Source organism: Gigantopelta aegis, chromosome 8 (genome assembly GCF_016097555.1).
Source record: "Gigantopelta aegis isolate Gae_Host chromosome 8, Gae_host_genome, whole genome shotgun sequence".
Lineage (NCBI taxonomy): Eukaryota > Metazoa > Mollusca > Gastropoda > Neomphalida > Peltospiridae > Gigantopelta > Gigantopelta aegis.
The window spans coordinates 66,180,930-66,204,725 of NC_054706.1; the positions used below are offsets into that span (position 1 = coordinate 66,180,930).

Genomic DNA, 23,796 nt, shown 5'->3' on the forward strand with positions numbered 1-23,796 from the left:
GCTACTATAACCAATTTCACTGATGAGCATACACGGGTGTTACCAGAACCAAGTTTCACTGATGAACATACACAGGTGCTACTATAACCAAGTTTCACTGTTGAACATATACAGGTGCTACTATAACCAAGTTTTACTATTTATCATACACAAGTGCTACTATAAGCAAGTTTCACCGTTGAACATACACATGTGCTACTATAACTAAGTTTCACTGATGAACATACACAGGTGCTACTATAACCAAGTTTCAGTGTTGAACATACACAGGTGTTACTATAACCAAGTTTCAGTGTTGAACATACACAGGTGCTTCTATAACCAAGTTCCACTGATGTATGACTAAAGCCGTGGGACCTATTTCATAAAACATCGTAGGTTTACGTCTGCGACCAGCAGTTATATCGGGCATACATTTACACGTGTTTGGCATCTATTTCACTCAGAAAATTACATCATTACAGAAGATGGAGCATTTTAAGGACAAAAGAAAATGAAATATGTGTACTTTTAACTATATTTCTTGTACTATAATAGTAATAAAAAATCTGGTTTAGTCGTAGATTTACGTTTACGTGCAAAACAGGCTTACGATGTTTTGTGAAATTGGGCCCTGTTCACATGGACAAAAATGTTCAAAATAACAACGGTGCAAATGTATACACAATGTATTTGCAATGCGTTCATATGAACTGGCTTTAACAGGAAATCGTAATAATGACACATCCATCAAAACCTGTATCATTTCGAACTGGACCATCAATATGATCACATTACTTGCTTCAAAAGTAAAATAAGTCGACAATTTCCTTATATGCACTAGCTGTGGTTCTGTTATGAAAGACAAGTATACAGAACAGAAATAATTATTTTAACGACACCACTAGAGCGCATTGATCTGCTAATAATCGGCTATTGGATGTTAATCGTTTGGTAATTTTGACATATAGTCTAAGAGAGGAAACACGCTACCTTTTTTCATTTAGTAGTAAGGGATCTTTTATATGCACCATCCCACAGACAGGATAGTACATACCACGGACTTTGGTATACCAGTCGTGGTGCATTGCCTGGGACGAGAAATAGCCCAATGGGCTAACCGATGGGGATCGATCCGATAACGACCGCGCACCAAGAAAGAATTGTGTGTGGTGGGACAGTAAAGTGTTTACAACGTTTGATGAAAAACAGTGGATTCAAAATTTCAGAATAAAAAAAAGAGAAACGGCTACATTAGTAGATAGGAATATTTTATATGCACCATCCCACAGGCTGGATAACACATACCAAGGCCGTTGATATACCAGTCGTGGTGCACTGGCTAAAAACGAATATACAGTAAGACACTTTGACACGGTGAAATGACCCGTTTCTAAGCATATGAGCTTCATTACTAATGAAAGGGATATATCGGATGGCCCGAAAAAAAAACCCGACAACCCTACTGAATATTGAATTATTTAAAAAGTATGGGGACTATAACTTTTATATTTCACAACCATTGCTGTATGATATTTGCTAGACGGTGGGGGGGTGGTGGTGGTGGTAAGCGGAATGAACGTCGCATTGTATTTACATGTACTTTAATTTTGAATCTGTTGCTATTTTATTGCTATGGGCCTAAAATTTTCACCGCAGGTGGCAAATATCCGAATACTAATAAGAGTGAACTATCACCGACCTCGCAACAGGTGTGCGCTTTACCACTGTGCTACGTCCCGCCCTTGTCTGATTTAGAAGTAAAATAAGTGTTCACAGATTCGAGGCAACGTCAGGTAATTTTGTGAGGGTCGCAACATACATATGCAGCCTCGAAACATTTTTAAATACCTAAACTCTTTCGGCTGGTGTTTCACAGGGTTTTGTTCTCCTGTTTTATTTGTAATACACATAGAAGATATCGTTAATGTAATGGGCGTCTTAGCTCAGAACAGGGGAGATAATAAAACAGGTGGCGCGTCACTCGTCAGGTTCCAACAAACTAGGACAATAGCTGTATTTTTTCATTGCTTTGTCATTCTTTGTTATATCACGATCATAAGGGACCGAAACCGTATCGGCTCTGTACAGGACGGTCTATAGTATACGCTGCAGTGAATAATAATAAAGAAAATATATGTATATTGTGGATAATAGTATTAAAAATATATATAATGATGACGGCTCTGTACAGTACGTTCCTACACAGGGCGGTCTAGTATTTTATATACTTAGATATGGTGGAAAACACATTAACAGTAAAGGGAATAAATATATATTTTGTATCGTTTCTACACAGGGCGGTCTAGTATTTTATATACTTAGATATGGTGGAAAACACATTAACAGTAAAGGGAATAAATATATATTTTGTATATAAAGAAAATATATGTATATTTTGGATAATACTCGGGAAAAAAAGAATATATATATTTAACATGTGCGTGTGCGAGTATTAAAAAATATATATAGTGATGACGTTCCTACACAGCACGGTTCTGCACATGACGGTCTATAGTATACACTGCAGTGAATGGTTACCAGTTGACGTTTGTCTACACGTGTACTGAGATATGAGGGGGGAAGTCAGTAATAATAAAGAAAAATATATGTATATTGTGGATAATAATCAATAAAATATATATGAAAAGCCGGGATTGTTTTTATATATCGTCAACGTCCCTAACTGCGTTATGCTTCAAATTCCGTTCACTTTGTTTTCTCGTGCACGGTTCGCGCAATCAACATCCGATTTGTTATCATCGGCATGTCGTTCATGTATACGGTTTTTCTTCACAGTTCAGGAACATTTTTATAAACAATAAAGTTAAGAAAAGTAAGTATCTAAATACAAAACTTTACAAACCCCTAAAACCATTAATTTTAAGTCGTTTTTGTTTATTCCTTAAAATTACCGATATGGGGTCCACATGACTCGTAGAAATTGACTTAAAATGGAGAAAGATGAATTAACATTCGGTGCGTGTCACATGACCTCACACGTGCCAGATCAACAAGGCCAAAAAATTTAATGTTTATGATTTTTAGGACCTCTGTTGTTAGAATTTGTTTTCAATTATTATATTCGATCTGCAAAAGGTATGCTACATTTTTGTGCCTCTATTGTAGTGAATAGTATTCATAATCCATTCATAACAGTTGTAAATAATTTTGAGTATATAAATTTTGTTAATTTAGAATCAATTCATTAAAAAATAAAAAATATGCGCAGGTATGGACATAATGCCTGTCAGTATTGACATCAAGTGTGAGCGATGTGTTGATAAAACGCGGACATTTTTCCTTTAAAACAATTGAATAAATTAAGTGTTCGGCAACTGTACCTAATTAAGAAACATATATTTTTTCATGTAGTTGTCTTAAAAATGGAAAATGATAAAGTGCACATGCGCATTACGATACTTTTTGCAAACGCATGCGCCAGAACGCAGTTAGAAACGTCGCACTTTTTCCTGTTTACTGTAGGGTGTTTCACTTTTGTTTACTAGAATGGATTTGTTTTACATCCAAATTGTTGATTATTTTACGTTAAATGATTAAAATCTATTTTGTTACACGTATCGTAGCTGAAAAATGTAGAATAATATTTCCGTAAATATCGTATTCGTGTTTTTGTTGTTAGGTGAACGCAGTTTGGGACGTCGATGGTATAACGTGTGGGTGTGTAGTATTAAACAAAAAAAATATATATATAGTGATGACGGCTCTATACAGGACGTTCCTACACAGGGCGGTCTAGTATTTTATATACTTAGATATGGTGGAAAAGACATTAACATTAAAGGTAATAAATATATATTTTGTATAATACTCAATGCGTTCGTGTTGACACTGTATAAAAACGTGTGCATGGGTACACTTTGCCGCATAAAAACTCAACTTTGCCACCCAAAATTTGTTTATGTACTTTTCCCCAATTAGATAAACAATAAGAAAAATGCAACAAAACACATTCTGATATTTAAAATATTACTTTACTGTTAAAACAAACTGATACGTAATTTCAAGTCATTCAGTTGGTCGCTTATAACCTGAAGCCAGTCAGAGACAAACCAGCTTTCTGGGACCCTGTCGATCGTCGCGCCATCTGGAATAGAGTTATCTCCACCTGTTTCAGCTAAGACGCCCATTGCATCGAATATACGACGTTTGTCATATATTACTGCTGACAACCAAGTGCGTGTGAAAATATCGTAAAAATTTGTTCCTCCAGCTTATCATTATGTGGATTGAAAAAAAAATGGTTCGTTACGTTTACAGAGCTCTCAAGTTGGAACTTTCGCAAGGAGTGAGATTGTGTCTGGTCAGAGTCCGACATCGTGAATCCGAATAAACCGGCGCGAGATATAAGCGCGCTGACAATTGGTCAAGGTTCGAGATTCTGACCAATAAACAACGTGGATACCTATTATATGATTTTAATGCCTTACGATGCTTAAGGTCATTGTAAAGTGATCCACCATGACACCCAAGGGCATAATGGGGTATATCCCAAATGTTGTAAATGTAACCATATATGAACTGATTGTGTATTCACAAGTATCCCACAGATACAAAAGGGCAAAATAAATGTGATAACAAAAACAACATGCATTAAAATGAATTAAATTGACAAAAATTACCAGCAAAAGTAATGTACAGGGGTGTCAAGATAGCAATAACCATGAACAATAAACACAAGATTGAGTGTGTTCCAACAGTTGAGCAATGAAATCTTTAAAATACCATCCATAAATGAGTAATAACAATTTAAAACATGGTACCCTTTGTTAAAAATCAACCATTTTATTTAAGGGACTACTTTCAATGCCAATATAGTGCCAGAACTCATTATATGGTGAATTATACAAAAATGAGTTAATCACCTTGTCAGCATCATGGGAAGGTGTACTATCATTTCACAATGTCTCATTCAAACCAATCATTTATTTATGCTTTTATAGAACAGAACCCAAACCAATTATCTTTTATGTTCATATCCACAAAAGGCAAAAACCATGTTTTTAGCACTACCTTATTCTGTCTCTCTAGAATTTTGTAGTATCACCCATAACGCGTTAGCTTACAACACTGGATTGTGGTGGGCTGTAAACTGTCTGAGAAGATTGAATCCTAGGTGCCATACCACATGACAGGCTAATGACATATGCTAGCTCTAAGTGTTTACATCCAGCGAAGGTGTTTTATATAAACTATCTCTGGCTGGATGTTTTGGCTTACAAAGAAATAACAACTCTGGCTGAGGTAGCTAGAATTGATTGTTTACGCATCACGATGACCGGTCCGTTTGTGATAATCTGAGATGGACTGCAGACAATGTGCGTGTGTGTGTGTGGGGGGGGGGGGGGGGGGGCTGGAAGTGTTTAGTTCTTAGACATCTGGAATGTGGTAAAATGTGTGTTGTTAACTAGTTGCTGAATAAATGTCGGTTATGTAAATAGTTTAATAAGAAGTGATTGCAGAGTTCATGTGGGGGGCGGGACACCACCGGAGGGTAAGAGGTAGGCATAGGCGTAGGCGGTTTGGCAGTAGGAGAGTCTAAGGTTTGTCCGGGGGGCTCCGCCCCCCCCCCCCCCCCTCCCCTGGGCCTCGGCCCCCTCCTGCCTGCCACACTTAGATTCCCAATACCGACATGGCACCTCCCTCAAATGGCTAATTTCCCGTGTGGCGGAATAGACTCGATATGAACCTTACTCCTAATTTCCCTAGGGTTAAATAAGAATATATAGATTTAGAGTTTATTTTAAGTTTAGACCACCCGGCTAAAAAAGTGGCAAAATTCTAAGAAATAGGTATTTTATGTTTGAAAAGCACAAATAAATTGGTAATGTCCCTTTAAATATTTTTGGTTTAAATTTCAAAATTGCCCCTATATTTCTGTCCCGGACCACTCCTGCTGGCTATCCAGAGGAGGGGCCCGTGACAGACATGCTTGAAACCCTAGTGGTATATGAGCATGTTAATAAATATTGGAATGGAATGGAATGCAGAGTTCATTTAGCTCTACAGAAGAAACACGCAGTTAAGAAAATATTAAGTGAACAGAGACAGAGAACGTAGTTAAACAGGAAAGTTGTTTTCCCTTATTTTAGTCTAAATAGTTACTATCTGTATTAGAGGAAAAAAATAATATTATTAAATTAATTTGCCGGAGGCAGGACGTAGCCCAGTAGTAAAGTGCTGGCCTGGTGTACGGTCGGTCTAGGATCGATCCCTGTTAGTGTAATCATTGGACTATTTCTCGTTCCAGCGAGTGCTTCACAACTGGTGTTACAGACCGTGATATGTACTATCCTGTATGTGCGATGATGCATATATTAAAGATCCCTTGGTGCTAATAAAAAAAATAGTTGCCCATAGTTTCCTCTCTAAAATATATTTGTGGTCATTAACCACATGTCTGACACCATATACCTGTAGCTGTGTTGAGTGTGTCATTAAATATAAAATTCCTTTCTTTCTTTCTTTCTTTTTTTAAACATGGCTCCCATATGCAACAACCTTAGTTAAAAATTATGATCTAGCTATGTCTGTATTTTGTAGACAATTTGAATATTATATAAAAAATAAATTTAAGTTGCAATTTAAAATGAAAATGCCTGGGAATTGTTTATTGTAAAAAGGATGCCGGCCCAAAGATGATAAATGTTTTATGACCATACGCAATAAAATATTTTAATTCACTTAGCATAGAGGGAAATTAGTTTATATTATTACAAACGCATCATCACAGGATTGTAACTTTTCTAGTCATTGTATATTTTATAGACATTATATAATATTTGACATATATTTGAACATGAATTAGTAGATACAGGTCAAGTATTTTTCTTTAAATCGGAGTCCGTTCATGGTAGTTCATATTATAATAATTTGTTAGAAGAAGCGACCCCCTTTATATAAATGGCATACTAATAATAAATATTGTTCATTGTAGTAGTTGAAATGTATGCACATTCATATTTTCTGGGCTAAAATATCTAGATATTACTACATTAACTGGAATAATTGTAGCATTTCAAATGTTCCAATGATGAGATATCTCTGGCCATTATAACAAAGTGGTTACTGCTATAGTGTGTTTAAATAAAATGTGTGTGTGTACATGTATATCATTATACGAGCGCATTAGACAAACATTATACTTAATCACGCATCAGATCAGTGCTGATGACGAATGCATTAAACTGTATTTAGATATGTTTTACACCTGGTCAATGTGGGAAATGCATATAAATGATACATTGTCGCTGTGTTTTTTTGGAGCAACCACTATGCCGGTAACAATTATTTTCATTTTGTATTTTACAGACCAAGTGTCGAAATTCCTCACAGAGAGGACATATGATAACTATGGTTTAAACAACTCCCAGATCAGGTTGCCAGTGTCTGGATTGAAAATTAACGTTGCGGAAAGACACGGGCTTAGGATATGATAATAATCCACCTCAGATTTCAAGATATCACTTGCCGGATTCGTTTCGAGTTGTGATGTGTCATAGCCAGCTATGTAGATCCACATAGTCACGATCACGGGACACACACACCTTCCCACCTGCGTCATATTGAATTCTTAGGGGAACAAAACTAACAGTTAAAAATTGATACACAACTATCCACAAGCACCAAACGCCTGGAACATGGAATAGGTGATTTTAACAATTCACTAGCCATATATATATATATATATATATATATATATATATATATACAGTCAAACCTGCCTTCGCGGCCACCTCCATATGGCGGCCACCTGTCCATGGCGGCCACCCTGAGGTCCCCCCAATGAATTTTACTATATATTTTACCTCTATATGGCAACCACCTGCTCAACGCGGCCAGCGGCCACACTTTTGTCATAAAAAAAGCGAAAATGAACCTGCTATCGCGGCCACAATTGTTTTTTAGTGCAAGTTATAAAGAAATGTCGGCAATCGTAAAAAAAAACGTAAGATGTTTTTGTTGATATAACCAATTGGCTTGATAAACAGCGGTCCTTTAAAGGTCGTCGGTCGCTTAGCTGTGTTCGTTAATTAACAAGTGTTTTTAATCTGGATTAACGGTGCGATGTACTAGTCATCGGCGGTGGTCATTAAACGCAGTTGATAAGAGGGTATCTAGCCTAAAACAACTGGAGTTAAACGTGTCAACTCTAGAAGGAATTAAATACTGCTGCAGTTTCGAAAGTTAAAAGAATTTGGACTCTTCCACGGTAAATGTGATATCGTAACATCTGTGATGGAACTTCAGGAAAGTGTGTCAAACATGCGAGTTGAAAATACGTGCAAACAAAGCAAGATACGTGACTTCTTTAGCAAGTGAACATTAAAGGATAATCAGTGACTTTAATGCGCAGAACAGTGCTCCATTATTCTGTTGTTTGTTAAATATTCTCTTTTTCACTTAATAAAATTTCATATAGATGATAATTTTTTGTCTTGTTTTTAATTACGTTTTTGCACATGTATATGGCTCCTTAATAGTTCTATTGCAACATACGTGTAATTGTGTCACGGGGATCCTATAATACCCGTAACTGAATGAAACACGATTGTCCAAATATCTCTCCTAACTGTATATCTATTAGATCTCTCTGTAACAGGCAGTTATACCCGCTGGCTCGTCTAGGTATGATCAGAGATAAGATCTTATATAAAGTATATATTATTATAGCACATTTAGTTCACTAGAAAACACAACAAAAACACAATACACTTTGGAATCTGTATTAACCTACGCTGACAAATGTACTGCCGCAGTAGTTAATTAACAACAACAAATAATAACAACCCAGAACTGGTCACTTTATTAGTTAATCTCCAGGTGTCTAGTTTACACAATATGCTAATCACTTCACCGTGACACAACACCCACATGTGTGATAATTGAGAAACGCTTCCAGGGGAACTTAATTAATAAAGGAATTACAACTCTATTCCTAACTGGTTAATTTTTAATTAACCCTTACTACTCATTCAGTAATGTGTGATAATTGAGAAACGCTGCCAGGGGAACTTAATTAATAAAGGAATTACAACTCTATTCCAAACTGGTTAATTTTTAATTAACCCTTAACTACTCATTCAGTAACCTAGTAACACAGCATTAATACTGGTACCCATCACAATAAAGACACTAACCTACAGTTTACCTAGGTCCTCTAGGATGACTGGCTAAGCTTTATATATTTATTTAGATAGCGAGCCTACAGTTTACTGCGTCAGATGACCGGCAGCACCGTCTAAATAATATTGGTATAATACAGTATTAAAATATTTAAAGTCACATCAATCACATCAAGGTTATACAACAGAGCAGAAATAATATATAATTGAACTCATATATTTCGTTCAGTGGACGACGTCCGTTTCCCCTGCAGCCTTCCAATGTTTCTCCCCGATATCTCTAAAACCCTAGCTATTTATCAAAAACCCGAATATCGCCTGGGGGTACATCGCGGCACCGAATCCCTACAAGTGCTATTTCCACAGCGACCAAGCGGTATTTTTTTTCTCAGATGTTCAGACTTAATGTCGCCAGTTCGCTAGAGATTCCATGGTCGCGCGGAGGTATTACGTAACTACTGGCCACATGGCCTCCGCCCCTGGGCTGGGTGTGTATTAGGAACTGCACACGGCCCTCTAAAACAATTAATATCGCCACAGTCGAAAACAAAATTAAGAGCATGTTCCGTCACACACCCCCACCTCAAAAAGGATATTTCTTCTACTCTAGGAATAGGGAAATATACTACATTAAAACAAAACGTGCGTTAACCGACGCATCCGGGCATTTATAACACATGTAATAATAAGGTGACTACCAGTAATCACACTGAGTCTCTGAGTCCCTGGTATACAAATAAAATATATAAAAACAAAACAGAAATCAAGAATGTCCACACATTATCACAACGTTCAACTTCGGGACAGGGCATCAGCGATTACATTGGATGTGCCCTTGATATGTTCAATGGTAATTGGGAATTCTTGCAGAAGAAGACTCCACCTCAAAACTCTCTGGTTGGTGGCTTTCATTCTGTGAATGAAGGTAAGCGGATTATGATCAGTAAAGACCACCACTTGATGCACTGCCGATTTCACGTAGATCTGAAAATGCTTCAGAGCTTGTACCATGGCCAAAGCTTCCTTCTCTATAGTGGAATAGTTCACCTGGTGTTTGTCAAACTTTTTGGAGAAGAAATTTACAGGATGGTCCAGTCCATTTTCGTCTTCTTGGAACAGCACAGCTCCAGCTCCCACGTCATTGGTATCCACAGCTAGCTTGAAAGGCATTCGGTAGTCTGGTGCTGCCATCACGGGAGACGAGTAGCGCATCTGCTTGAGACGGTTGAATGACTTCTCGCATTCACCTGACCACTAGAACTTCGTTTCTTTCTTTTTCAGTGTCGCACGTTTTCCAGGTTTTCTCCGATAGGCATGCTGTCGAATCGGTGTAGCGTTGGGTTCCAAGCGCACATCCTGGTTTAAGGTATTGGTAACCGTTGGAAGGTCCTGACAAATGGAAACATTGTCTTGTTTCAACGTAGTCAACTTTTCTCGCTGGGGGTTCAAGTCTGCTAGAATCTGGCTGTTGGTTAATTTTCTCTCTGCAGTCTTGACGTCATCACAGGAAATTGAGTGACTCTCAATTTGGACCGGTAGTACTGGAACTATCGGCAGTCTGTCAAAATAACCTTTTAGAAAATTGATGTGACAATACCTACTTTTCATAACCCTATCAGGAGTGTTTATCACATACCCTGTCTCATTAACCCGTTTGTGCACAACATAGGGCCCGAAATACCTGTTCTGCAACGAACCCCGTTTAATGGGAAGGTACAGCAGCACCTTATCCCCTGGTTTAAATTCCCGACTCCTAGCCTTCCTATCAAACACTGATTTTATTTTGCTCTGAGCATGGCTCAGTTGCTTCCTATCCTTTCTATCTCTAACTCTCTTATTCATTAATACTCCCTTGTCCACAGTTAACAAGGTAGTGCGAGCTGCCAACAATTTTGGATCAGCCCCCTCTAGGATTAACTCTTGTCTATTACAAGGTAAGTCCCCTCTATCAAACACAACTGGTTCATTTCCCCTCTGCGGGAGATCAACAGGTTCCACCACATTTAATTCCTCAGTTGACTTATCTACCATTTTACTGATAACCTCATCCACTCCAATTTCATGGCTCACACACGTATCAGACAAATCATAAATATCCTCTGGGTCTCGTGTTACCCTTCTGGCCATAGCCCTAGTCTTTACACACGCAGGATATCTAATCTCATCAACCTCACTCTCTTCTATTGGTAAAGGGCTGTCTTTAATTAACAATTGGTCACATTTCGGCTGACAACACTGACTAGTCAAATCATTACCCAACAAAACTCCTATGTTTTCAACAGGCAAGTCCTTTACAACACCCATAATGACTGGTCCCGTCACAAACTTCGAACACAAGAAAACGTTATGTAACCGGACAACCATTTTTTCTCCAGTAACTGAGGTTAAAGACAAACTACGTCCTGTATCTGAATTCTCAATACCAGCTAAACACTCTTGCGTTATCAGCGACTGACTACAGCCGGTATCTCGATAGATTGATATTGCCTTAGGACTCAATTCTTGTTTCACATCACAAACCATACCAGTGGACACATACGGGTTTACCTTCTCTGCCATGGGACTAACCATTAACTCTCTCACTAACGGAGCTGACCTCACTAAACCGACCACTTGCGCATTATCGCGTTTCCTTTCAAAACAGTCCCCGACAAGATGGTTATCTGTTTTACAGTAACTGCAATGTGGACGAAAAGTTCGTGCATTGGCTGATAATGCAGGCTTATCCTTACTTTGCCCACCAGGTGCATTCCTTGCCTGACTAGCTGACCAACTAGATGACTCTCCCCGATAGTTACCTTCCCGGGAAAAACCTGGCTGAAATCTCTTCTTATCACCCTATTGTAAAGAGCTACCCTGTACTGCCTGAGCTTTGTGTATTAACACGTAATCATCTGCCACTATGCCTGCCTCCTCTATCTTTTTGACATCACGATCCTCTAAACGAATATGTAAGCTAACTGGTAATCCATTTTTAATGTCCTGTAAGATCCGTAACTCGGTATATGACTCTACCTGATGAGAAATCACCCATTTATCAAACATCCCTGCCTTCTTAGCCACAAACTCACTATAAGACTGACCCTGCGTTTTTCTCAACTCGCTATACCGTAAACGATAATCCTCAGGTCGTAATTCATAAGCCCTCAACACTGCAGCCTTAACTAGGTCGTACTGACTTGCTCGCTTGTCACTCATTGAATTATAAGCTACACTAGCCTTCAACTTAAACTTAGACACGGCTAACAATGTCCACTTAGACTGCGGCCAATTTAGCTGCTTAGCGGCCCGTTCAAAAAGTTGGAAGAACATATCTACCTCCTGGTCATCAAATACAGGCACTGATCTATAAGCCTATAAGTGGGGGGGGGGGGGGGGGGGGCTGGAAGTGTTTAGTTCTTAGACATCTGGAATGTGGTAAAATGTGTGTTGTTAACTAGTTGCTGAATAAATGTCGGTTATGTAAATAGTTTAATAAGAAGTGATTGCAGAGTTCATGTGGGGGGCGGGACACCACCGGAGGGTAAGAGGTAGGCATAGGCGTAGGCGGTTTGGCCCCCCCCCTCCCCTGGGCCTCGGCCCCCTCCTGCCTGCCACACTTAGATTCCCAATACCGACATGGCACCTCCCTCAAATGGCTAATTTCCCGTGTGGCGGAATAGACTCGATATGAACCTTACTCCTAATTTCCCTAGGGTTAAATAAGAATATATAGATTTAGAGTTTATTTTAAGTTTAGACCACCCGGCTAAAAATGTGGCAAAATTCTAAGAAATAGGTATTTTATGTTTGAAAAGCACAAATAAATTGGTAATGTCCCTTTAAATATTTTTGGTTAGCTTATGTTTTGCCCAAATGTTTCCATGATTGTTTGCTCGACAAAACCCATAACGATTCAAAGTTCTAATCCCGATTGGTGTTTCGTTATTCGTGAAACAAAGGATTGAGATATCATGTTATAACATGTCCAGCTGGTTGATAACAACAATGTAGACCGACTGCCATAGGCATTAAAGGTACATTCAAACACGACTTATAAGGATGTAGTCGAAAGTGACCGCTTAAAATAAGTTCACGTTCTGTCAGTGGCGTAGCGAGGGAAGGCAGGATGGAAGGGGGTCCATGGGCACCCCAATAAAATCTTTTTGATTTTTGTTTTTACTGTATTAAATTTTATTAAATCATACATACATAGTATTTCCAAATTCGCTATCATTATTTTTTGGGGAAGCAGCCATTTCTGAATATATTTTAAATGTTCTATATTTTTAAATCCCAAGTTTATTAAACAAGAGTTTATCATTCTGCATTCTCCATTGCAACCTGAAGTTGGTATTATCGACTGTTTTGCTATTACTAAGACGTTTGTCTATTGGCTGTATTTGTCAACAGCCGACCAATGAAAATGTTTTTGACAATCGAGTAAACTGAAGCCATGTATGAAATTTGTCTTACTTGCTATGTTTTTTATGTATTCATTTTAAAGATATTTCAAATATCATACAGTAATTACTACGGGGCAGACATCGGTTCTATGGCGATGCATGCAACTTCGACACGGTGTGTAAAAACCTGAACATATATAGCAGAACACTTGCGATCGTACGAAAACAAAAAAAACGGATCCATAATTATCTTGTTAAATTCTCTTTGTATGCTTTCAGGTGCAACATTTCACTAAATACCATTTGGCTACCAGTAATCTGTGACACATTCATGCCATTAATATTAATTAATTAATATATCTACCGATCTTGTTTTATTCAAGTAAGTAAAACTATAAAACATTTAAATTTTTACAAACCGTTGTTAGATTTTGCCGCGAAAAGTGCTACGCTAATAGTAATGTAAGCGTAATGCAGAACGATAGCCATTCTTAATGTGGGTACCAGACGTTTCGTCCCAGATTCAGTTAACCATAAATTAGTTCGACCCCACTGATGAAATAGTGCATATGTGGCAATGTACCTATATAAAAATAACATTGGTCCCAACATTGTCACTTTATTATTAATCTGTTGGTGGGAATGAAATTGTACTACTCTATTTGCTAATAAAATGGGGCTATCGGGTTTTTTTTGTGGTGATGTTTGGTCTCTCTGTGCATGTGTGTGATAATGCTGTTAATTGCTGTACTAGGTATAGTAACTTTTATTTACACTGATGAATATATTTACTAGACAAGCCATAAAGTAGGGCTATGCTTAAAAAGGAAGTAGAAAAATTCTGCCACTTATATATAATTCCAATCTCTAAAAATCCCTTTATTATAAACCCTTGGATTGGTTAAATTCGTATCACGTGATGATAAAAACTGGCATTCATAGCACCATGAATCTCAGTTTAGCACTATTTTTGGCTATATAGCCGGAACTACTTTATGAATTATGTCAACAAAGGAATCCCCAAGGAATTTCCTTGAGATTCTATTTTTAGACATCAAACAGTAATCGTCTGCCGTCAAACTTGTAAACATCTAAAAATCTTCACATATAAATTATACCATACAAAATAGGTCGCTTCAGACATTTTTAAATAAAGGTTAAAAGTTATTGAAATTACTTACGTTACATGTTTATAGTGAATTCAAAATCCCACAGCTAAAAATCTATTTTGTCGATCCAAAAAAAGTGTATAATTCCAATGGAATTTGGTCTTTTACAAAAGCGATTTCAAAAACAAAATTCAGTCAGTTCATGCCAACAATTAGCAGTAACGCGCATTCAACGCCATTGTAGTATGACGTACACGGTACACAACACATAGCCACTGCGATCCAATCTTTAAACGACTCGGGTTTTGAACCTAGGCATATCATGTACATGTCGGGACACAGGAACGAAGCTTCAATTCGAAGCTACAACAGAGAATGTTCCACTTTCCAAAAACGAAACATCAGTATGGCACTGTCAAATGTCACGAATACTTGTGTCGCACCACTTGAAGTCACACATGCCAAAACCATCCTGTGTTGCCACTTCCACAATTACAAGGCCAGTAAACACAGAAACTCGCGACACACCTGTTTCATCCATTTCCGGAAACATTGAAACCACTTTCTCCATGTAAAATCTATCAACACATGGAATTTTCACGCACTCAAATATTTTATAACTGTAATTTCAACGTCGTAATTGGTAAATCTGGACAGTAATAAAAAAATGGCGCCCATCCACAGTTCGTAGTTAAATATTCATACACCAACCGCTTCACATATAAATTATACCATACAAAATAGATCGCTTCAGACATTTTTTATTACAGGTTAAAAGTTATTAAATTACTTACGTTATATGTTTCTAGTGAATTCAAAATGTTTCTACTTGGTATTGATATTTAATGCAAAAAATTAATATGAATTGTATTAATGATTGTAACATTGTCATTCTCTCATTCGGCTATTGACGGAAAAAACCGAAACTACCATAGGCATTCCGCTAATGTTGAGTATGAATTTCGTGTTAATAAAATAGTAAATAGTTGGAAAATAGAGTTCACTTTTTATTTTAAAGAGGTTTACATTAATGACATGGTTATGTGTTTGGAATTATAAGAATTGAACGTGAATATTTTTGAGTATCATGCTAGTATGAAACGCAAAACCGCTTTACACACTTTAGTATGAATGGCTTCGCGCTAACGCGCTACGCCATTCATACAGTGTGTAAAGCGGTTTTGCGTTTCATACTAGCATGATACTCAAAAAATTTCACGTTCAATTCTTAAATGGATTGATTTAAACTTTTATTATTGAATACATAACATTCCAATAAATATATATTTTTTTATTGTTATGTATTTCTTTGGTTGTTGTTATTTTTAAAATATGTCAAATATGGCGCTGTTTAAATTATTTTTTATATTTTTAAAAATGGCGTTTTCGCGTGCCTTAAACTATTGCTTTGAAAGGGGCGTTCGCGCGCTTAAAAATGAAAATACCAGAAAATTCCGGAAAAATATTTCCATTAGGTTGGTCGCCCTGTATCTGCTTGAAATATCATACACGTATGGCCGTTATAACAGCTAGTCGCAGACGTATATTTACTTTGTTTTGTGAAATTGGCTTCTCAGATGCATTTCATGGTAAATCGGCAATACTTTATTTGGAAGTTTATAGAGTTTAAGAACACCGTTTTCTTTTTTTTTAAACACACACAGTCAGTTTCTCCATAGATAACATGATTCTTCCTTTGCCACAAACCGGAAGTTGTGTTGATTATTTCAAATCAGTTTAACAACTGAATGTTATAATTTCAGATTTCTCGTGAATAAACTCAGTGCTGTCAAGTCTCACGCATTCGGCGTGAGACTCACGCATTTGAACGTCGTGTCCGATACATGATATTCTCACGCATTTTAAACAGCAATGTGATCTTCACCTTATAGTTGTATTCTTACTCCACTTATATAACTGTTGTAAATGGACATCATTTACTGATTAATTCCAATAACCCAATTAAAGGCGCTAATAAAAATATAAATATGTACTTAAAAATTACTAAACACACACAGTGACCATATGGATGGATAGATTTACAAAGAACTATCTGTTTGCACTACAACTTCCGGTTTCGGTTTCCTCGGCTGTTTTGGTTAACTGTTCATAGAGGGTTTCTTGTAAGTATCAAATAAAGTAGTAAACTGCATTAAAACATAAAAATTCTATTAATATGTATTCTAACAAGTGTCCCAAAGATGATGTCCCATTTTGGCGTGCGATCGATAGGCCGATTGTCCTTAATAGTATGTCCAAATAACGATTCGACATATGCTCAAAATCACGTGTGTTGTCGAGCATGATATTTAGATGAGGTTTATAAAGTTAATAACAATTGTTATTTTAATACAATAGTTAAAATATGTATTATGGGTTTTTTTAAAAAGGTTTTACTAATAACTATTATAAAAAAAGTATGTGTTTTAATATGTTACACCATAGCGAGGGGTTAGTGCCAGAACCACTTATCTCCTTTCCACTTCAATCTGAGAAAACTGCACTGAAAACTTTGGAATGCACTTAAAAACGAAAACTTAACTTTTGCTAAATATTTTGCTTTTAGATGCTAGCAGTTATTTGTTTTAGTATAAACCTTAAAAGTTTTGTCTGCTAATAATAATAAATCATGATGTAATTAGATGAAGAACTATTTAATTTATTCTGGTTCCTGGAACTTGAACACAAACAGCTCCAACCAGCATGCCAGAGCAAGCTATTTTATAAACAGTTTTTCTTACAGTCCAGCATATGTGACAAACTGTGTGAATCTAAAGTCAAGAATAATGTTATCTTGCAGTGAGTCCACGTGGCATACAGTAAACGTTTAATTTCGCAGCAGCTCTGAGGCACGTAATTGGGTCTGTGTTGTTAATACTTTGAAAATGTACTGGCGGCAGGAAGTAATTGTAAACAATAACAAATTATCTTTGGATGGCAAACACTGGAAAGGAGCATGGGTGTTTCCAGCTGTGGGCACATTAACCTTATCCTACACTCAGATGGTAAATTGTACTCCCTGGTATTGTAGCAGGTTGCTAGAAGCTCTTAACAACTTTAGAAAAACAATTTGTCAAACAAAGCAAAACCTTAAAACCAGTTATAACAGATATATTTGTTGTACTAATTATTACATGAAATGTAAGCTATCATACCAGTTATAAAAGATATATTTATTACACTAATTAAACACGAAATGTAAGCTAACAGAGTAAACTGCACCACCTGTAGTGTTGAGCTACTGACTGAATTAATAATCAACCGTTACGATAAGTTAATACGTTTAATGATTTTTAATACACAGTAATTTAACGAAACAAAATGAATACAGGGCCAGTAACTATATTCGACATTTTTCTTTTAAAGTTTTCAATCTTAAATATGTTCTAAAACAAAATTATGTTCTTCAACTTAATGATTTAAACAGCAATTTAGAGAGAATAAAATGACAAATATATTTACAATCAACGTGTAATGATTCCTAGCAGAATGCGCATTTTCGTAGGTTTTACAAAAATGCACAAAAATCTCATTGCGTGTAAGATGTTTGCATGCAACATGGGTCAGATGTTACTAAAACAATGTTTAGAAGTTATATGTGATTAAAACTTACTAAAATAATATGACATTAGCAAATAATTACCACAATTCTACTGTCCATGCAAGTAATACTACTAAAGGTACCTGTGTTGAAACCAAAATCTATTGATTGATATACTTTAAATTGCACATATATACACTGGCGTATCCGGGTAGCCAGGGATTGGGTACAAGAGGACCTCTTTTTTTACAATACCAACTTTTATAATGCATGTCACCCCATAAAATGTGTAAAAGCAGTGCCCTCTATCTCCACTCCACCCCAAATAAACAATCCTGGCTACCCTAATATGTATATATATATATATATATATATATATATATACAGTCGAACCTGTCTATGGCGGCCACTCGTGGGACATGACAAAAGTGGCCGCCATAGAGAGGTGGCCGCTGTATGCAGGTCATATATGTCCGTATTTTTAAAAACAATTTGTGACGGAACATGCTCTTAATTTTGTTTTCGACTGTGGCGATATTAATTGTTTTAGAGGGCCGTGTGCAGTTCCTAATACACACCCAGCCCAGGGGTGGAGGCCATGTGGCCAGTAGTTACGTAATACCTCCGCGCGACCATGGAATCTCTAGCGAACTGGCGACATTAAGTCTGAATATCTGAGAAAAAAAATACCGCTTGGTCGCTGTGGAAATAGCACTTGTAGGGATTCGGTGCCGCGATGTACCCCCAGGCGATATTCGGGTTTTTGATAAATAGCTAGGGTTTTAGAGATATCGGGGAGAAACATAGGAAGGCTGCAGGGAAAACGGACGTCGTCCGCTGAACGAAATATATGAGTTCAATTATATATTATTTCTGCTCTGTTGTATAACCTTGATGTGATTGATGTGACTTTAAATATTTTAATACTGTATTATACCAATATTATTTAGACGGTGCTGCCGGTCATCTGACGCAGTAAACTGTAGGCTCGCTGTCTAAATAAATATATAAAGCTTAGCCAGTCATCCTAGAGGACCTAGGTAAACTGTAGGTTAGTGTCTTTATTGTGATAGGTACCAGTATTAATTCTGTGTTACTAGGTTACTGAATGAGCAGTTAAGGGTTAATTAAAAATTAACCAGTTAGGAATAGAGTTGTAATTCCTTTATTAGTTAAGTTCCCCTGGCAGCGTTTCTCAATTATCACACGTTATTGAACGAGTAGTAAGGGTTAATTAAAAATTAACCAGTTAGGAATAGAGTTGTAATTCCTTTATTAATTAAGTTCCCCTGGAAGCGTTTCTCAATTATCACACATGTGGGTGTTGTGTCACGGTGAAGTGATTAGCATATTGTGTAAACCAGACACCTGGAGATTAACTAATTAAGTGATCAGTTCTGGGTTGTTATTATTTGTTGTTGTTAATTAACTACTGCGGCAGTACATTTGTCAGCGTAGGTTAATACAGATTCCAAAGTGTATTGTGTTTTTGTTGTGTTTTCTAGTGAACTAAACGTGCTATAATAATATATACTTTATATAAGATCTTATCTCTGATCATACCTAGACGAGTCAGCGGGTATAACTGCCTGTTACAGAGAGATCTAATAGATATACAGTTAGGAGAGATATTTGGACAATCGTGTTTCATTCAGTTACGGGTATTATAGGATCCCCGTGACAGGAGTAGAAAATTGGGGCGGTCGTCCCGGATCTGAAACGGGACATGCATATTTAAAAAAGTATTGTTTGTAAATGGGGGCTTTATAAATTATTTTTACAAATAACTAGAAGTAGCAACGTTGTTCACTAGAAAATTAATTAATAATAAGTGCGTCATATCTAAACATGGATAAGAATTTGCTGGATAGGCCTACACTCAGTGTAGAAGATAGAGAGAGAGATAGAGAAAGAGAAGAGAGGGATAGAGAGAGAGAGAGAGAGAGAGAGAAAGAGAAGAGAGGGATAGAGAAAAAGAAGATAGAGATAGAGATAGGGAAGATAGAGAGAGGGATAGAGAAGAGAGAGAGAGAGAGAGAGAGAGAGAGAGAGAGAGAGAGAGAGAGAGAGAGAGAGAGAGAGAGAAGAGAGAGACCTGTACAACTTATGGGAATATGTACGGCGAGGGTGTGATAAACATATCAGAAAAATCTAAAATGCTTATTTTCATCACTAAAATAATTTAGGGCGGTACTCGTCTGATACTAGCAGCTTAATCCCTTATTTCTTCAGATTTACTTTAATGGTGAGGGGTGGTAGTACTTAAATCCATGGTGTGTATATGTTGACTTAAACGCTGCGTTTAGCAGTTTCACCTACACATGTTGCTATCATCGTCTATGTGCTATGAATTTGTGGAATAGGGGCCAATTCCATTTGTTCTTAATCCGTAATGCGTAATCCATAGTATTCACTCTCTACGCAAATAGGTTGAGTAGATTCCATTTTTATGCGTTACAATACGCGTATCCGAAATATTCTATGCATTATAGAGTATGTATATGTATCGGATTACGGACAGACGGGATTTGCGCCTTACACCCTCCAGGTACTATTAATCGATGGTCTTGCAACCAGATTTGCCCGTGTCATGTCTGGAATCAACTGTACAGCGTATCTTTCTAAAAGAAAACACAGGTATTGTAATCTGTTTTATCAAATTAAATCAATTTTATTTAGCCACAGCTGTGCAACCATGCTTCGTATTGCCCTGATAACCCATACCTGATAATTCCAAGTGTTATCATGTCACTAGGAAATGAGTTGTGCGCATGACGGATGTTTACTAAATTTTCAGGTACATATAGAATATCAGGTTACTACGTTTTGATATCGTGGTTATTTGGCGAGATTTAGATAACCGTGTAACCAGAAAGCTTCAGCGAGCCTGTTACACCATTATCGAACCGAGCCAAATAACCACGATATCAAAACGTATTACCTGATATTGTTTTCATCATGCAACCCCTTTCAAGTTATATTTTTGTAACATGTTTCAGTCAAACGCGGTATAGAAACTATTAGTTTTATCGTGTAGAATCTACTACCGGAAGTCAAACAATAGCAGGTGTCCGAAAGCATCTCGGAAATGGCATAATAAGATGTAATTTGACGTTATTATATTACTTATAGGAAGTGTAAATGTTATATTTATTTATGCAGGTTACTGCGTTTTGATATCGTGGTTATTTGGCGAGGTTTAGATAACGGTGTAACAGGCGAGCTTCAGCTGATTTTCTATGTATCAAATAGCATGTACATTAATGCCCAGACTAACGGGTGCACAGTGACCAGTGACCATGGATACATTGACCACTGACACGAAGAGAGCACATGTATATTTGTAATACTGTCCTAGACACGCACCTACATCCATCACCAGGAATTCGATAGTCTACTACTGAAACAATCCAGTGTAATATATTCTTTATCTAACTTATACAGAGCTCTGCAAATTTCACCAAAATATGAAATGCATAGCTATTTATCCATGTGCCGTATAAAGGCGCCAACTGACTTTTATGTTTATGCAAGAGACGGCGATGTGGCTCGAACGTATCAAACAGATTCGTCATCGATGCAGGCGCGTGTGCAGGAATTTTAGTAGGGGAGTCTAGTCTATGGCGGCCGACGTTTATAAGGGAATCGAGTCATGCGCAACCCCATGGAAAATCTGATTATGCAGGGAAGGACTGGGGCTAAACTGTGGCAAGCAAAGTTTCTAGGGGGTTCGAATCATGCCCACCCCCCCCCCCCCCCCCCGCACACACCCCAACAAATCGCTTTCACCACACCCGATGCAGAGTGTTGTTGCATCCATGGCGCCCCCAAAAAGTCACGATCCGTTACATAAGAAACATGTGCACATAACATTGAGGTCTGACTGTATATATTTATCAATTATTGACCGAAATAAGGTCAATAATTGTTTTATTACATAATAAAATCCATAAACTTGACATTTGCGGGATCAAATAGACAATAACAACCCGCAAATCTAAAAACTCCATTGGTTATCTCCTAATTAATAACAACATAATACATGTGTGTGTGTGTGTATATATATATATATATATAAAGAAGAAGAAGAAGAAGAAGAAGAAATCTGAACATACATTTAAACTGAACAGTTATTGATTACCTCCAAATGCATTGTTTATTTATAACATAAAATCCTGAGAATGCCGATTGCAACTGCATTTTGATGTATCATGTACGTTTCTAAATCTGCGAGATATTCCTTACACAATTTGACGATTACTGACCTTCTCTTTGTCGTATTTGCGAAATGAAACTCCGTATGAATAAAGATGTTATCGTTTTGTTGGAGGACAGCAAAACGTTTTGTCACAAGTTTGCGGTTGTTTACATTAAAATTATCAGTTGACGTTGCATTACGTTACCTACTCATTAATTGGATACAATTTTGTTTCATCTTTATTTTCATTGGTTAAATCTCCTTGGGCAATATCTCTTTTGATTGGACCGGTGAGACCGTCTGAGGGCAATATAATTATTTACGGAAGGTCATGTGACTGGTTTTTTTTTGCTCTTTACCAATAAGAATACAGACACATACAATTTTAATAAAATTATGTTTCATTATACACCTATACATCTGTTGCAATCACATTAATTTATTTATGCCACGTGATCGAACAATAATTACCAGTATTATACATAAAAGGTACACGCCATATAGGACACTAGAAAGTGGATAGCCTTCTGTTCTTATCGACCACAATGGCGCTGCTACACGGAAACGACTACTGTGACAAGTTTTCAGCCAACATTTTCCTCAAGGATTTCTGGGGATCTCTTAGCGATCTGAACATATTTTTAATATCCAATGCATACAGCTTCCTTAACAATGCTCAGTATTATATTAGTAGTACTACTAGTGGTAGTAGTAGTGGTAGTGGTAGTAGTAGTAGTAGTAGTAGTAGTAGTAGTAGTAGTAGTAGTCAGTATTATAGTAGTAGTAGTAGAAGTAGTAGTAGTACTGTAGTAGTAGTAGTAGTAGTAGTAGTAGCAGTAGCAGTAGTAGTAGTAGTACTGTAGTAGTAGTAGTAGTAGTAGTAGTAGTAGTAGTAGTAGTAGTAGTAGTAGTAGTAGTAGTAGTAGTACTGTAGTAGTAGTAGTACTTCTGTAAAATGCTGAGATATTTTACGGTATATAATTAGAGAAAGGTCTATATTATACATTGTATATATTTCCAATTCGTAACATATAAAGAGGACCAATAGTATTTGCACCTATCAAATAAATGTGGCATGTTTCAGGCGACATTTTCCTCAAGGACTTCTGAGGATCTCTTAGCGATCTGCTCAAAATTGCAAGGGGCAATAAAACTCTAAATATTTTTTTTTATAGGCTACTAGTAAAGCTGAAACCACTCCCGTATCCCCCTCTAAATTTATGTAATGTTTTTGTAACAACCGCCCCCACCCACCCCACCGCGACGTGATTTTACCAACATTATAATACATGTAATAATAATAATAATAAAAATAATAATAATACACAATTATTATTCCTATTACTACTACTACTACTACTACTATTACTACTACTACTACTACTACTATTACTACTACTACTACTACTACTACTACTACTACTACTACTACTACTAC

General features: G+C 37.0%; 1 protein-coding gene across 1 annotated transcript in view; it reads right to left on the reverse strand.

Annotated features, from left to right (window-relative positions):
- LOC121378383 (phenylethanolamine N-methyltransferase-like) overlaps positions 1-22,521 on the reverse strand; it is a 64,062-nt gene extending 41,541 nt beyond the window's left edge. Inside the window, exon 1 of the mRNA XM_041506523.1 lies at positions 22,426-22,521. The gene's annotated coding sequence lies outside the window, so the exon portion shown is untranslated. The remainder of the gene's footprint in view (positions 1-22,425) is intronic.
- Between the last annotated feature and the right edge of the window lie 1,275 nt (positions 22,522-23,796).